We start from the raw sequence: 14392 nt of genomic DNA, 5'->3' as shown, positions 1-14392 counted from the left end.
TTCTTTTTCTTGGGGATGGTCTTGATCTTGCCTCCTATACAATGTCACGAATCTCCATCCATAGTTCTTCAGGCACTCTATCAGATCTAATAGTCTATGTCAGATATTAGTCTATCAGATCTAATACCTTGAATCTATTTGTCACTTCCACTGTATAATTGTAAGGGATTTGATTTAGATCATACCTGAATGGTCTAGTGGTTTTCCCTGCTTTCTTCACTTTAAGTCTGAATTTTGCAGTAAGGAGTTCATGATCTGAGCCATAGTCAGTTGCTTTTGCTGACTGTATAGAGCTTCTCCATCTTTGGCTGCAAAGAATATAATCAATCTGATCTCAGTATTGACTGTCTGGTGATATACATGTGTAGAGTCTTCTTTTGTGTTGTTGGAAGGGGGTGTTTGGTACAGTCAGTGTGTTCTCTTGGCAAAACTCTATTAGCCTTTGACCTGCTCCATTTTGTTCTCAGGTCAAATTTTCCTGTTACTCCAGGTATCTCTTGACTTCCTACTTTTGCATTCCAGGCCCCTATAATGAAAAGGACATCTTTTTTGGGTGTTAGTTCTAGAAGGTCTCTACAAGACCTTCATACATATCTTCTACAAGGTCTTCATACAACCGTTCAACTTCAGCTTCTTTAGCATTACTGGTCGGGGCATAGACTTGGATTACTGTGATATTGAATGGTTTGCCTTGGAAACGAACAGAGATCATTCTGTTGTTTGAGATTGCATCCAAGTACTGCATTTCAGACTCTTCTGTTGACTATGAGGGCTACTCCATTTCTTCTAAGGGATTCTTGCCCACAGTAGTGGATATAATGGTCATCTGAGTTAAATTCACCCATTCCAGTCCATTTTAGTTCACTGATTCCTAAAATGTCAATGTTCACTCTTGCCATCTTCTGTTTGACCACTTCCAATTTGCCTTGATTCATGGACCTAACATTCCAGGTTCCTATGCAATATTGTTCTTTACAACATCAGATTTTACTTCCATCACCAGTCACATCCACAACTGGGAATTGAAAGAATTTAAATTTAATAGCATTTAAAGACCTAAATAAATGAAAAGACATCCTGTGTCCATGGATTGGAAGGCTTAATATTGTTAAGATGATGTTATTCCCTGGGGACTTACTGATTTAAGACCATCTCTCTCAAAACCCCATCAGCATTTTTGTGCAAAAATGGAAAATCTGACCCTAAAATTTATACAGATCATTGTTTCCAGGATTACAGGGCTCAGATTGTCGCTACTGCCAATGTGTGGGCAACTGACACAGACACCCAGGGAAGGGGGCTACTTCTGCAGGGTTACGAAAGCAAGGGGTATACAGTATAAGACACTCCCCCCCCCAAAAAGGAGAACATGTACAAGAGCCAGGTGACGGATATGCAATGTGAGGGACAATGTGGATCTGCTTGCCGGCGAATCTGGTGAAAATTATAAAAGCACAATTGTTAAAGCCCCCAGATGGGGTTGCAAAGAGTTGGAAAACACTGACACAACTCAGCACGCATTGGAGACATTCAAGCCTGAGGTGCTCTGGGGGTGGAGGATGTGGTGAAAGGCGGTTGGAGGGAGGTTGGTGGACACACAAGCTAACTGCAGCCTGGTTGGTTTGCCCCAAAACCAGGAAGGGAGAGAACTGGGAGGAGACCACTTGGGGTGAGAACACATATCAAACCCTGACCCCTACAGATATCCCTTCAAATGAGTGGGAACTTGATGGGTTCGGGTTGTGGGGCAAGTTACAACCCCCAGAGGACTGCTGCAGACAGTGGAGGAAACAGCATGTAATTAGTGAAGTTTAACAGCTGGATGTACTTAGGGAAGGAGACAGAGAGAGCCCTGCCAAAACTAGTGTCATTCCAAGGTGAGCACCGCACATCCAAGGCTGTGCCCTCAAGGACTTTCCATGCTTAACACTGCAAGGATGCAAACAGACTCCACTGAAATGATCCAACCAGTCACTAAACGAAAAAGAAGTGATAACAGACCCCAGGAAGAGGACCACTACCCGGTGTTGCTGTCGCATAGCATCCAGAACGTTCAGGGTCCAACAGAAGAACTATGAGACGTGCAAAGAAGCTGGAAAGTATGACCCGTTCACCAGGACAGAAGGGGGCGGGGGCGGGGGGAAGCGGGCACAAGAAACTGACAGTAAGTGAGACCAGATGTTGGTTTTCACAGACAAAGCCTTCAGAGAAGCCATTATAAATACATTCAGTAAGTCAAGGAAGACATGACAATTGTGCCATACTCAACAGAGGATAAAAACAAAGAGACCGCTGAAATTGTTTTCAAAAACGCATCAAATGGATATTCTGGAATTGAAAGGACAATAGCTGAAATAAAAGAAAAAATTAACTAGGGGAGCTTGGCAGTGTATTTGAACTGGCAGAAGAAAGAATTTGTGAACTTGAGGATAGGTCCATAGAGATTTTGCAGTCCTGTCCCTTCTGGTTTGTAATGTTTCTGCTGAGAAACCTGCTAATCATCTAATGGGAGCTCCCTTGAATAGGACAGGCCACTTTTCTCTTGCTGCTTGCAGGATTCTCTCTTCTACTTTTGACAATTTGATTAAAATGTGTCTCAGTGTAGGCGCTTATCCTAGATGGAGTTCTTTGAGCTTCTAAAATTTGGATGTTCCTTCTGTTCCTCAGAGTTTGACCTTTATATCTTCCACTAAGTTTTCTGTTCCTTTCTCTCTGTGTCTCCTCATTCTGGAACTCTCATAATGTCTATACTGTCAGCTTGAAAGCTCTCTAAATTCCTATGGCTTTCTTCACTTTTCCTCATTCTTTCTTCTTTTTGTTCCTGCAGCTCACTGGTTTCAAATGACTTATCTTTGAGTTTCCTGATTCTTTCTTTTGCTTGACCCAGTTGGCTAGTGAACCCCTCTAGTGAATTTTTAAATTTGGTCATTGTATTTGCAATTCAGAATTTGTTCAGTTCTTTATTTTTAATAGTTTCTTTTTTGATAGTCTCATTTTGTTCATCACTTTCCTGATTTTGTTTAGTTGTCTATCTGTGTTCTCCTGTGGATCATTAAACTTCTTTAACACAATTATTTTGACTTATTTGACAAATAATTCAGAGATCTCCCTTTTTTCTTTTTTTGGTTTGGTTTCTGGACATTAGTTTTGTCCTTTGATTGGGGCATCTTTCCTTGTTTGTTCATGTGTCTTGTGATTGTTTGCTGAATTTTTTTTAAGTATCAAATTTATTTCAATATCTAGTTTCATTTTTAAATATGTGTCTTGTGATTGCTGAATTTTTTTAAAGTATCAAATTTATTTCAATATCTAGTTTCATTTTTAAATTAAAGCTATTGGACAATTTTTTGCAATTTAAAATTCATTAATAGAGGTGAGAAAAACATTAATAAGCTATTAATTATTGACAAATAAAATTGTCAATCATGCATTTAAAAAAGCCATGTTAAAGAGTAAAAAGTTCCAATTATACTATTTAACTGAAGGAAATATCCTTTACCTCTTTATTTCTAATTATAACATTCTCATTTTGACATAATTTACCCCCTTTTCACCCAATTAATACAATGCAAACAAAATTTTTCCAAACGTTAAGACATTTTTTTTTTACCATTTACAACATATGACATAACTGTAACTCTTTAAAAGTTCCTTAAAAGAAAGTTGAAATTTTAATTTTCACTGTGACCCTGTCTGATCAAAAATTAAAGATATCACTATCACATGAATTAAAATAAAGAGTGGAATAAAAACAAAAGTGGTATCTTTATAATCAGCAAATTATCTGATAAGACATTTTAACTACTTCACATTTCTACTTAGCACAAGTGAGAATAAACTGGTTCTAAGGTACTACAAGGTTTGGCATTTCTACTCTTAAACTTTAAATCATAGTGTTACTCTACTCAAGCCATCTCTAAGAAAATGGCAGTGTTCATGAGTACAAAAATGATTATATCCAGTAGGTGGTATTCTACATAGTCAAGATAACAGGAAAATTTTTTATAAAATTAGATTTTTAAAAATGCAGAATATCAGGTAATTACAAGTATCTAAAAAGCTAAAATGAGGAAAATACAGAAAATAGAGAAGTACTCATTGAATAATATTATTTTGCTTTGAGGAAACCAGAAATTATTCTATTCCAAGAAATAAGTAATAATGATAAGAGATATAATTAATACACCATATATCTTTTAAGCCAAAGCATGCTTTCCTGCTCAGAGCGACTTTGATTTCTACATTCTTAATCTCCTTTGTCCAGAACAGGACCCCATTTTAAGCCATTATTTGAACAGAGTTCATAAACTAAAGCCACTTTTCTTCACAGGATGTTTTCATTTTAGTATTCATACATAAGCTGCAAAAAGGAAAATGAAAGTTATAAGAATTTGTAGCATAATCAATGCCAATTTATAGTAACTGTCAGTTCAGTTCAGTCGCTCAGTCGTGTCCGACTCTCCGCGACCCCATGAATCACAGCACGCCAGGCCTCCCTGTCCATCACCAACTCCTGGAGTTCACTCAAACTCATGTCCACAGAGTCGGTGATGCCATCCAGCCATCTCAACAGACTTCTATTCCAAACCCATAAAGTTGCTACAGTACAGGTGAGAACTACATGATTCTTCCACAGACTCAGACTTCGTTTAGTAATATTGTCATAAGATCCAGAAGGAAACCTTAATGGGTCCTTTCAAGGATGCATAATTTTCCAGTTTTTTTCTGGATGCACAGCCTGTTCATTCTTTCAATCCTTTTTTAGTCGTTTAGCTTTTGCAATATTTTCTTGATGTTTTTGTTTCTTCTTTTGCTCCTTTTCCCTGGCCACAATCATCTTGGCCAATTTCCAAGACAGCACAGCACTTGCTCAGAAAAGATGGAGTCAGAGCCAAAATAACTAAGGAAGCCATATGGGTCCTTTGCAGCCCATTCCACAGCATGCTCAGCCCAAGCCTTTAGGTCAAACATCTTCGTGGAGGCCTTATGCTTGAGTAGTGATCTCTGATTTTGTCCAGGGCTTATCAGCCAGTCACAATTTCAGATGACCTTTGGTTGGCTGTCTTCTTTAACTCTACCAATGCACTTCTGAGAGAAGCCTTAAATTCTATATACTCCTGTGCACCTCAATTTCGGACCCCAAGTGCAAGCACCCTCCATACTTTAAGGATTAAATATTCTTCTTCTTCCTTCAGAAAAGGATCCACCTGGCTTGCTCTTCCGACCAGACCCACATGGTGCCTGAAGCTAAGGACAACTCAACAGCCACCCGCACTTTCCCTTCCTTGTGTTTTCCCCTAGCTTACCCTTCCTCACCCGCGGGCCCAGCGGGGTGTGAACAGCCTGTGGTCCCGGGAATCAGGGGTCGCCCCCACCACACCCTAGGCCACTGGCGCCATGGCCACCTCCACTGAGCACTGCCACCTGACTCCCCTACATCTCACAGGGGACAGTGGGTTCGGACCCCCACTCCTGACCTATTTGCTGAATTTTATTCTTTCAGAAAATTCACCTCTCTCAGGCTTTCTCCAAGGGAATGCACTCACCAATTAGCCCAGCTAGAGACTCTGGGGTCTCTGAAACCTTTTGTGGGCCTGGCTGCAACTTCTCCGGCAAGACTTCCCAATTAGGTTTGCCGGGGTCTTCTCCAGGAGCACATAGGCCTTTGCTCCCTCCAGTGTGCGTCTGTGGGACTGCATGTTCCCTGGCTCTGTTCTCCGCAACCCCTAGACATCTGAAGTATGCCAGCTGTCCATTAGCTCCCCAGAGCCTGGGAGATAGATACCAGTCCTCAGAATGCCGGCTGGATTCATGCTCTGCTCTTCTCTCTCCCTCCTGGGGGTGCTACTGAGTCAGGCATCTTCTGATCGCACCAAGCTGCCCTGGCCTGCATGTGCTGGACCATGGGCCCCCTGGTGTGGTGCTGCTGCAAACTGCCTTCATTCCTTCTAGTTTTCAGCAACCTCCAGACCTCCAAACTGCGTTGGTTCCGTTAGCCCTGGAGTCAGGAGAGGCAGACACCAGTCCCTCAGGTAGCCCTCTGGAAGCCTGGAGTGTTGGCGCACCTCTCATGTTCTCTTCCCCACCCCCCTGGGATGAGCCGTGCCAGCCAGGGGGTGGGCAGCCTCAGAGGAAATGACAGGCTCTTTTTACACTTCTCCGTGGAGCTGTTGTTGACTCTGCATTTGCTTGGGGGACTACAGCTTCTTGGAAATGGCACCCCCACCCCCAGTGTTCTAGCCTGGAGAGTCCTGTGGGTGAAGGAGCTTAGTGGGCTACAGTCCAAAGAATTGTAAAGAGTCAGACACAGCAACTAAGCACAGCACTGCAACTTGTTAGTTGGTTTCTGAAGTTCTCCTAAAGGTATTTTGGTGTTTCTGGGGTTAATTTTGTTGGGGATGAGGACTGAGTCTTCCTATTCTGCCATCTTGCTGGCATCACCCTGAGTCTTCTGTTCATCACTAAGAGATCACATGAGCTGTCAAGATGTATAGAGCATGTCAGTCACTCAGTTGTGGCTGGCTTTTTGCGACCCCATGGACAGTAGTCCACCAAGCTCCTCTGTCTGTGGAATTCTCCAGGCAAGAATACTGGAGTGGGTAACCATTCCCTTCTCCAGGGGATCTTTCTGACCCAGGGATTGAACCTACATCTCCTGCATTACAGGCGGACTTTTTACCATCTGAGCCACCAGGGAAGCCCAGGATGTATAGAGCCCAGTTGTCTAAAAGGTGCTTAACACAGAGACTTTGAATGAAAGGCTGAGTGAGTGACACAGACCAGACAAAGACCCCATCTCCTTTAGCTAGTAAGGAAACTAAACATCAGGAATGCCCAAAGTCCAAGGCCACCTGCAAGCAAGAGATGGGTCTGCAGTGGGTTGAGTAGTGTCACCCAAAAAGGCATGCCCACCATAAACCTCAGTTGCAACATTATTTGGAAATAATAGGGTCTTTGCAGACATAATCCAGTTAAGGGTCTCAAGATCGTCCTGGATTTAAAGTAGGTCACAGTTCCATTGACCGAAGTCCTCCTAAGAGGAAGGAGGGGGGAACTGGAGACAGGGACACAGAATTGACGATGTCTCATGAAGACGGAGGTGGCTACAAGCCAAGGACTGCCAGCAACCCCAGCAGCCAGGAAAGAGGCATGAAACATAAGCTCCCCCAAGAGCTTCCCAGAGAACTAACCCTGCTGCCACCTTGGCTTCAGACCACTGGCCTCCAGGACTGGGAGAGAATAAACTTCTAGCATTTTAAGCCCCCAGTTTGTGGTTCTTCATTCCAGCAGCCCTAGGGATCTAATATAGGATCTAACTTCCCACTCGGAGTTGTAACTTCTATTCCCGATCCCACCACAGATCTTGAGAAGGGATTTGGGTCTGTTAAGAAAAAAAACTACTACAGGTCCCAAAATGGAGTCACCTGCAAACAAATACTATCTAACTTAACTGCACTGGCAGCCTCTCCCAGGAATGTGACCTTTAACCAGTCAACTGGAATTAGTTATCTGCATGATGGAACCCCTCTTTCCCCCCAAAGGAAGGTGACCCTGCCTAAAGCAATCCACTCTGTTAGAAACTGCCTTTTTTTCCTAGTCCCCTTTTGCCTGTAAAAGCCTTCATTCTGTACAGCTCCTTGAATCTCCTCCTTATGTGCTGGATGAAATAAATGCTGTCTGATTCAAGAATCTCTGAATAGAGACTTTTCTGGTAGTTTCCTGACTAAGACTGTGCTTCCACTGCAGGGGTCACAGGTTCAATTCCTGGTCAGGGAACTAATATCCCACCTGCCACGCAGTGTGGCCAACAAATAAATAATAAAAAAAGAATTGGAGTAAATCACGAAAAAACTGACAGAGCACGGGTATCTTCAGAGTACTTTATTGGTTCCGATGCTAACCTCACAGTAGCCCTGAGTGAGGCTCCCGCTGTCGGTCCTCTTTATACCTAGATGGTGAGAGTGAGGGAGTTTAAGACACACCCTAGACCCACGCGTGGGCCAGCGACAGGTGGGGACTCCACCCAGGCAGCCCAGCTCCAAAGCCATTCGATTACACTCTCAGGATGTGGGCAGTAGCCCGTCCTCCAGCTCAGTGATTTCAGATGGCCTGTAGAGGGAAGGAGCAGCAGGTCACTCCCGGGTCGTCAGGAAACCTTGCTGTGACTAGCACCCCTCCCAGCTCACTACGCAGACCCCTTCGTGGACTTCCCGTTGGGAACACAGAGAAGGCTAGGGTCCTCAGGGACAACATTTGCAATTCTCATCCAGTCCTAATTACTCGGCGGACACGGTGTTCACTCTCCTCTGGGAGCCAAAACGAGACACCTTCAGAAGTAGACTCACAGAATCCACACTCGCAGCCAATTAGACCTGACCTGGACGCACAGCGCCTCATTTTCAGCGCCCTCAGATTCCCCTCCCAGCTTTCCTCCTAAGCCAGCTCATCTGCGTCGTAGGGCAATTGGCCTCGATACGGTCTACGATGAAGTGAACAATAAACGGGAGACACGGCCATACAGGACACACGCCGACTCCTAGGGTTGGAGCCGGGAGGGAGCAGGGAAGGTTGGCGGACTTCCGGGATGGTCACGTGGGCATGACGTCACCGCGCCACATCCAGGCGCTCGCGGAGCCGCCGCGGGATTGGCTGCCAGCAGGTGCGGCGGGCCCTAGAGGCCGAGCTCATCGCCGGCGTGCGTCCTCCTTGCGGTCGAGGGTCTTGCGCCCCGGGCCTGAGGCCCGGCCTCGCCCACCTCCCACCGCCCGCCAGGCGTGAGAGTTCTGCGGGCCCACCTGCGCCTCCGCACCTTCTGCCGCCTCCCTCCCGGGGAGCGGGACAGGGGCGCGGTCCGGAGGAGAGTTGCCCTCGGCTCGGCTGGGCCGGGCGGCGTAGGCACAAAGAGGACACTGATGGCCCGCGGAACGGCGCTACAGCCTGCGGACAAATTGAGCCTGGAGCGCACTGAATCTCTGGAAACACCCATAAAGAAACTGAGTTAAGAGTGTAGGAACTGGGTGGTCCAGTGGTTAAAAATCCACTTTCCAGTGCAGCGGGTGCGTGTTCCATCCCTAACCCTAACCCCTACCCCTACCCCGGGGAACTAGATACCCCGTACTGTGGGGCAGCTAACCCTGTGGGCTGCAACTCCTAGGCATGTGCCCCATAGTGGGGAGAAGCCGGAGTGCCACTGCTGAGACCGGATGCCGCCAAAAATAAATTTTTTAAAATATAGAGTTTAGAACTCTCAGCTCCCAAAGGTATGGAGAGTTTTTTCGCGAGGAACCCTGGGATTGGGTTACTGGTGTTTTTTCTGGAGTAGGTTGAGGCCCTCAGTCCTGGGCTGGAATTTTTGGAAGCATTTTGGGAGCCAACAGTTATTTCTGTTTTATTCTTAGGAACACTTCCCTTCAGATAGAGAAGCTATAGATAGACTGAACAACAGATTAAACATTCAAAAATATCTCTGTAAAAATGGCAGAGTCCTTATACTGTGACAATATGAATGGAAGCCCAAAGCAGAAAAATCTTTCTGGGAAAGTTAAAAAATAGCACAAGGCTCTTCAAGGGGAGTTATTTCACATGAGAAAGAATGGAGGAAAATGCAGAAAGACTGTTGCTAACCTGTATCCTTCAGTCATGCAATACTTGTAACTGCCCACTAGCAAGATGGAAGAAAGAGCCTGTAGACAGTGACAGAGGCATCAGTGTTTTTTGGTGGGCACCTTAACAGGTCAGAGGCAAAGGTCCTGGAGCAACACCCCACCGAGTACAGGGGAGGGCAAGCAGGACATGGCAGCAGTCTTAACTGGAGGGGGGCTGCTCTCAGTTGTAGGGAGCATGATGTTAGAAGCACCCCTTGGTCAACAGGGGGACTCCCACACAGCTCTGGGTTAGCAACAGTCATGAAGGCCGATGTCTCCTGATCATGACCAAACATACTGGAGCCATTCTGGTCCTTGGGCTGGAACAAATTTTAGCTGGGGGTCAGGCTGATCACTGGAGAAGGCAATGGCAACCCACTCCAGTATTCTTGCCTGGAGAATCCCGTGGATAGCAGAGCCTGGCAAGCTACAGTCCATGGGGTCGCAAAGAGTCGGACACAACTGAGCGACTAACACACAGGCTGATCATGCTGGCGATTCCTGATTAAACTTGCAGATTAAGACGGGGATGTAGGGACTTCCCTGGTGGTCCAGTTGTTAAGAATGCAGGGGACTCGGGTGTGATCTGTGGTCAGGGACCTAAGAGCCCACATGCCACGAAGCAGTTAAGCCCATGAGCCACAGCTAGAGTCCCTGTGTGAAATGAAGAGCCCATGTACTGCAACTAAAACCTGAAGCAGCTAAATAAATAAATATTAAAAAAAAAAAAGACAGGAAGCAATCTTTTGCATAGCATAAGGGTGAGGCAGGGCCAGTGGTGCATGGGATGTATGGAAAGCAAAAGAGCAGCCATTTATGGGGACCGACAGACCATACAACCATAGAAAAAGGCAGAGTTCCATGAAGAGTTCAGGAGTGTATTGGTTGTGAAGACTAAATGAGGTAACATATAAAATACCTACTGGGACCTTCCTGGTGGTCCAGGGGTTAAGATTTTGCCCTTGAAACACAGGGGAAGAGGGTTGAATCTCTGGTCCCAGAACTAAGATCCCACATGCCACAGGGCAGCTAAGCCCATGCTCCACACCGAGAGAAGCCTACCAGCCACAATAAAGACCCAATGCAGCCAAAGAGTAACATGTACCACGGTGCCAGGGATGTGGTAGGTCCTCATAAAAGTGATAAAATTGCAAAGATCTGAGTTTCCAGATGACTCAGAGTAGGTTTATGAGTCGTTTTGTGGTGATGATTCCCTGATTTACATATCCGTCAGATAATGCAAGGTCATACTGGCTATCCTGGGGACCCAAATAGGGTTATTTGGTTGGACTCCATTAATGCCTAATCAGAGAAGAACAATACATTTTTGAGAGGGAGAGAAATAACACAAGAATGTAAGGTGGAATAGGGGCTGTGCGGTAGCCATCTTCCAGCTTACGTGACTCTGAGTAGGTACGGACAGCAGGCTTGCTTACTGCTTGTGCTTGCAGAGAGCCCAGGCTTAGGTGAAATCACATCTCGCCCCACAGCCCTGGGCAGTCCTGACAGCCCCACAGTCGTGAACTCTGACATGTCCGTGGAAGCCTAGTAGACACACTAAGAATCAGGAAACAGGGACATCCTGGTGGTCCTGTAGGTTGACTCCAAGCTCCCAATACAGGGGGCAGTGGGGGGGTGGGATGAACAGATTTGATTTCTGGTCAGGAAACTAGATATCGCCCTGATGCAACTAAAAAAAACTTTTTAAGAAACATATTGTGCTCTTTGGAGCTCGTTTTCAAAGCATTACTTGGCTAACAATCCTTTTACTCCAGTTATATCACAGTTCAGATTGAGGCATGTTGCAACCCATGGAATGTAGCCTGCAAGGCTCCTCTGTCCATGGGATTTCCCAGGCAAGAATACTGGGAGTGGGTTGCCATTTTCTCCTCCAGGGACTCTTCCAGACCCAGGGATGGAACCTGCATCTCCTGTGTTGCCTGCATTGGTAGGCAGGTTCTTTACCACTAAGCCGTCTGGGAAGCCCTTAGAATTGAGGACTCCCTGGCAAAGAAAAGTTGGGTGACTTGTCTGGTGTCACGTAGATAGTAGGTGGCAAAGGCAAGCCTGGTACGCTTCCCACCTCATTGGTAGAGGGAACCTTCCACAGTAATGTTCCTTGTGTAAGTTTAAACCCACATTTAAATCCTGATGAATAGGGACAGGCTCTTCCTTTTATCGTTCTTCCATGTTGGAAGACAGGTGTTTTAGTTCCCAGAGGGTGGCACGGTCTCCATTTGACTGTTGATGGAATTTCAGGGCCCTGTCATCAAGGCCTCTGTGTGTGTGCAGCACCCAGTTGCCATCAGCTGCATCTGGTGACAGCCAGGAGGGTCTTTGATTTAGTAAAATGCAAAGGCTCTCTCTAGGCTGGGGACTTTCTGGTAATCTAGTGGCTAAGACTCTGCCCTCCCAATGCAGGGGGCCCTGTGTTTGATCCCTGGTTGGGGAACTAGATCCCACATTCCACAACTAAGACTGATGCAGCCAAATAAACAAATATATTTTTTTAAAAAGGGAAAGAAGGGCTTCCCTTTTGGCTCAGTGGCAAAGAATCCACCTGCCAATGCAGGAGACACAGGTTCAATCCCTGGTCCGGGATCCATAACTACTGAGCCCACATACCCTAGAGCCTGTGCTCCATGACAAGAGAAACTCCCACAATGAGAAGCCCATGCACCACAACTAGAGAGCAGCCCCACTTGCTTCAGCTAGAGAAAAGTCCAGGTGGCAATGAAGACCCAGCACAGACAAAAATAATTTACTTAAATTTTTAAGTAGTAGTAGAAGAAGATTGACGATCCCAAGTGCCACAACTAAGACCAATAAATTAAAAAAAGAAAGATCTCCAGGCTGAAGAACCTCTCCAGGAACAAGTACAGTCAACACTGTCACATGGGGCAAAGTTGAGAAAGTCACATTTATTGTCACATGGAGTAACTGGACAGGACCCTTGTCCTCACTAGCTGCACCCACAGCTGATGACCCGTAGACAGAACTTTGTGCTTTCAGCTCTCCATCTCCAAGGTAAAGGACATCCACACTGCCCCATTCTCCCCTGACCACAAACAAGCATGGCAACCTTCTCATTAGATCAGTGAAGACATTCGAGCCCTGACAGATCAGCCAGACTTACTTGGGTTTATACCGAACCATGTCCTCAGCCAAACCAAAACCTAAGAGGGTCACAGAAGCTTTAAAAGGGAAGGACAGGCAGGGAGGTGCAGACTGGTTTCAACTATAATCCTCTTGAATTTTCCTGTGTTGAGGGAGGGCTTTTTTTCCTAATCAAGGTTTTCAAGGCACAGAGCAAAGAAGGAAAACCTGGCATGATACAAAATCGTCATGAAAATAGAAATGCCTGAAATTCAAGACTCCGTGTCAACACAAATAATAACCAGAGTACAACAGGAATGACAAGAGTTTTATTTGAGTCAAACAGGACTGTAGCCTGGGAGATAGCCTCGGAGGAGCTGCTTCAGAGAAGCATTGTTTTCAGCACAGTTTTATATCTTGTCAAAACAAAGGACATCAAACAAGTCAGGGGTACATTCCTTCAAGGTTTCAAAAAACAGATGAGCCAACAATACACAGCGAGTCAGAATGGCCTTGGTGCCTGGGAAGAGAGTCTTACCACAGAAGGAGAAACCAACACTGGCGACCCAGGCAGGGAGTCTTTTAATATTTATGTATTTTTAACATAGACATTCTTTGCTTCTGGTCTGTGAACCCTTTAATGATCAAAGCAGATGTACAATGTACATTTGATAGGCCATAAACAGGCTGTTCTGGTTAGCATCAAATTCAAGTTAACTCCTGTGTAAACCAGAATGTCTTTCCCATACCTCAGTATGGGAAAACTTCTTCCATTATCCCCAAATCTGCAGTTTTTTGTTTTTTTTTACCTCTGTGCCATGGCCAGAGTCATCGCTTTCCTATCATGGGATGTAGTGGCTTTTCTTCTCAATTAATCAGGAGGCCACAGCTTGGAGGAGTCCTGTCCTTGGCCTGGGCCTCCAGATTACCCAACATTGATTTCTAATATTTCCAATGAAAAAATTTTTTAGGTTTTTTTTTTTTTGGACCATTGTAAAAGCCTTTATTGAATTTGTTACAACATTGCTTCTGTTGTTTTATGTTTTGTTTTTTTTGGCTGCAAGGCATGTGTGGTCTTAGCTTCTGGACCAGGGATCGAACCTGCACTGCTGTTAGGGGAATTAAGATTGAAATCTTGTTCAGGCTTCAGAGACAAAGAAAGCAGAGCAGGCCTCTGACTTGTCCCTAATCTGCCTGGATGCCACCCTGGCTACGTGCCTGCCTGCACTTGCACTGACTTTTACCAGCCAGCTGGGCGGCATCATAGATAAGATAGGAAGTGAATTTTGGAATTCTCCTGAGCCCTGGATCTCCTGGGCCTGGAGAATACCAATGCTTGTAAGATAAAACAGACAGCATTAACATGAAACCAGAGCTGAAGTTGATGGCTATATCAATTTGTGGCCTGGGATTTTAAGCGGGAACCTCAGAACTGAAGTTTTGAAGTCTCACCCACGAAGTGGGCTCACTGCCTGGAACCTTTTCCCAGTTCAGACTCCGGACTTGCTGTGACACGGGATTTCCCAGTGCTGTTTAAGTCTGGATGTTGGTTAAAACCCAGTCTGATGATGTATTCTCTGCTGTTTCTATTTCTCTTTTAATGTTAATATATTGAAAGTAACCTAGATAATTCTCTAATAAATACTGGTATT

General features: G+C 45.3%; 1 long non-coding RNA gene and 1 pseudogene across 1 annotated transcript; both read right to left on the bottom strand.

Annotated features, from left to right (window-relative positions):
• Positions 1-4542: 4542 nt before the first annotated feature.
• LOC148774710 (small integral membrane protein 15-like) lies at positions 4543-5219 on the bottom strand (annotated as a pseudogene).
• A 2647-nt stretch (positions 5220-7866) lies between these two features.
• On the bottom strand, positions 7867-8577 carry LOC148774709 (uncharacterized). Its single transcript, XR_016035407.1, has 2 exons — positions 8378-8577; positions 7867-8109 (listed from the first exon to the last, which is right to left on the bottom strand). It is a non-coding gene; the product is annotated as an uncharacterized LOC148774709 (long non-coding RNA).
• Between the last annotated feature and the right edge of the window lie 5815 nt (positions 8578-14392).

Source organism: Moschus berezovskii, chromosome 20 (assembly GCF_049115385.1).
Source record: "Moschus berezovskii isolate FMDL1 chromosome 20, NW_MosBer_1.0, whole genome shotgun sequence".
NCBI lineage: Eukaryota > Metazoa > Chordata > Mammalia > Artiodactyla > Moschidae > Moschus > Moschus berezovskii.
Note: the sequence above shows the minus strand (reverse complement) of the source record. Positions and strands in the feature narration are given on the sequence as shown.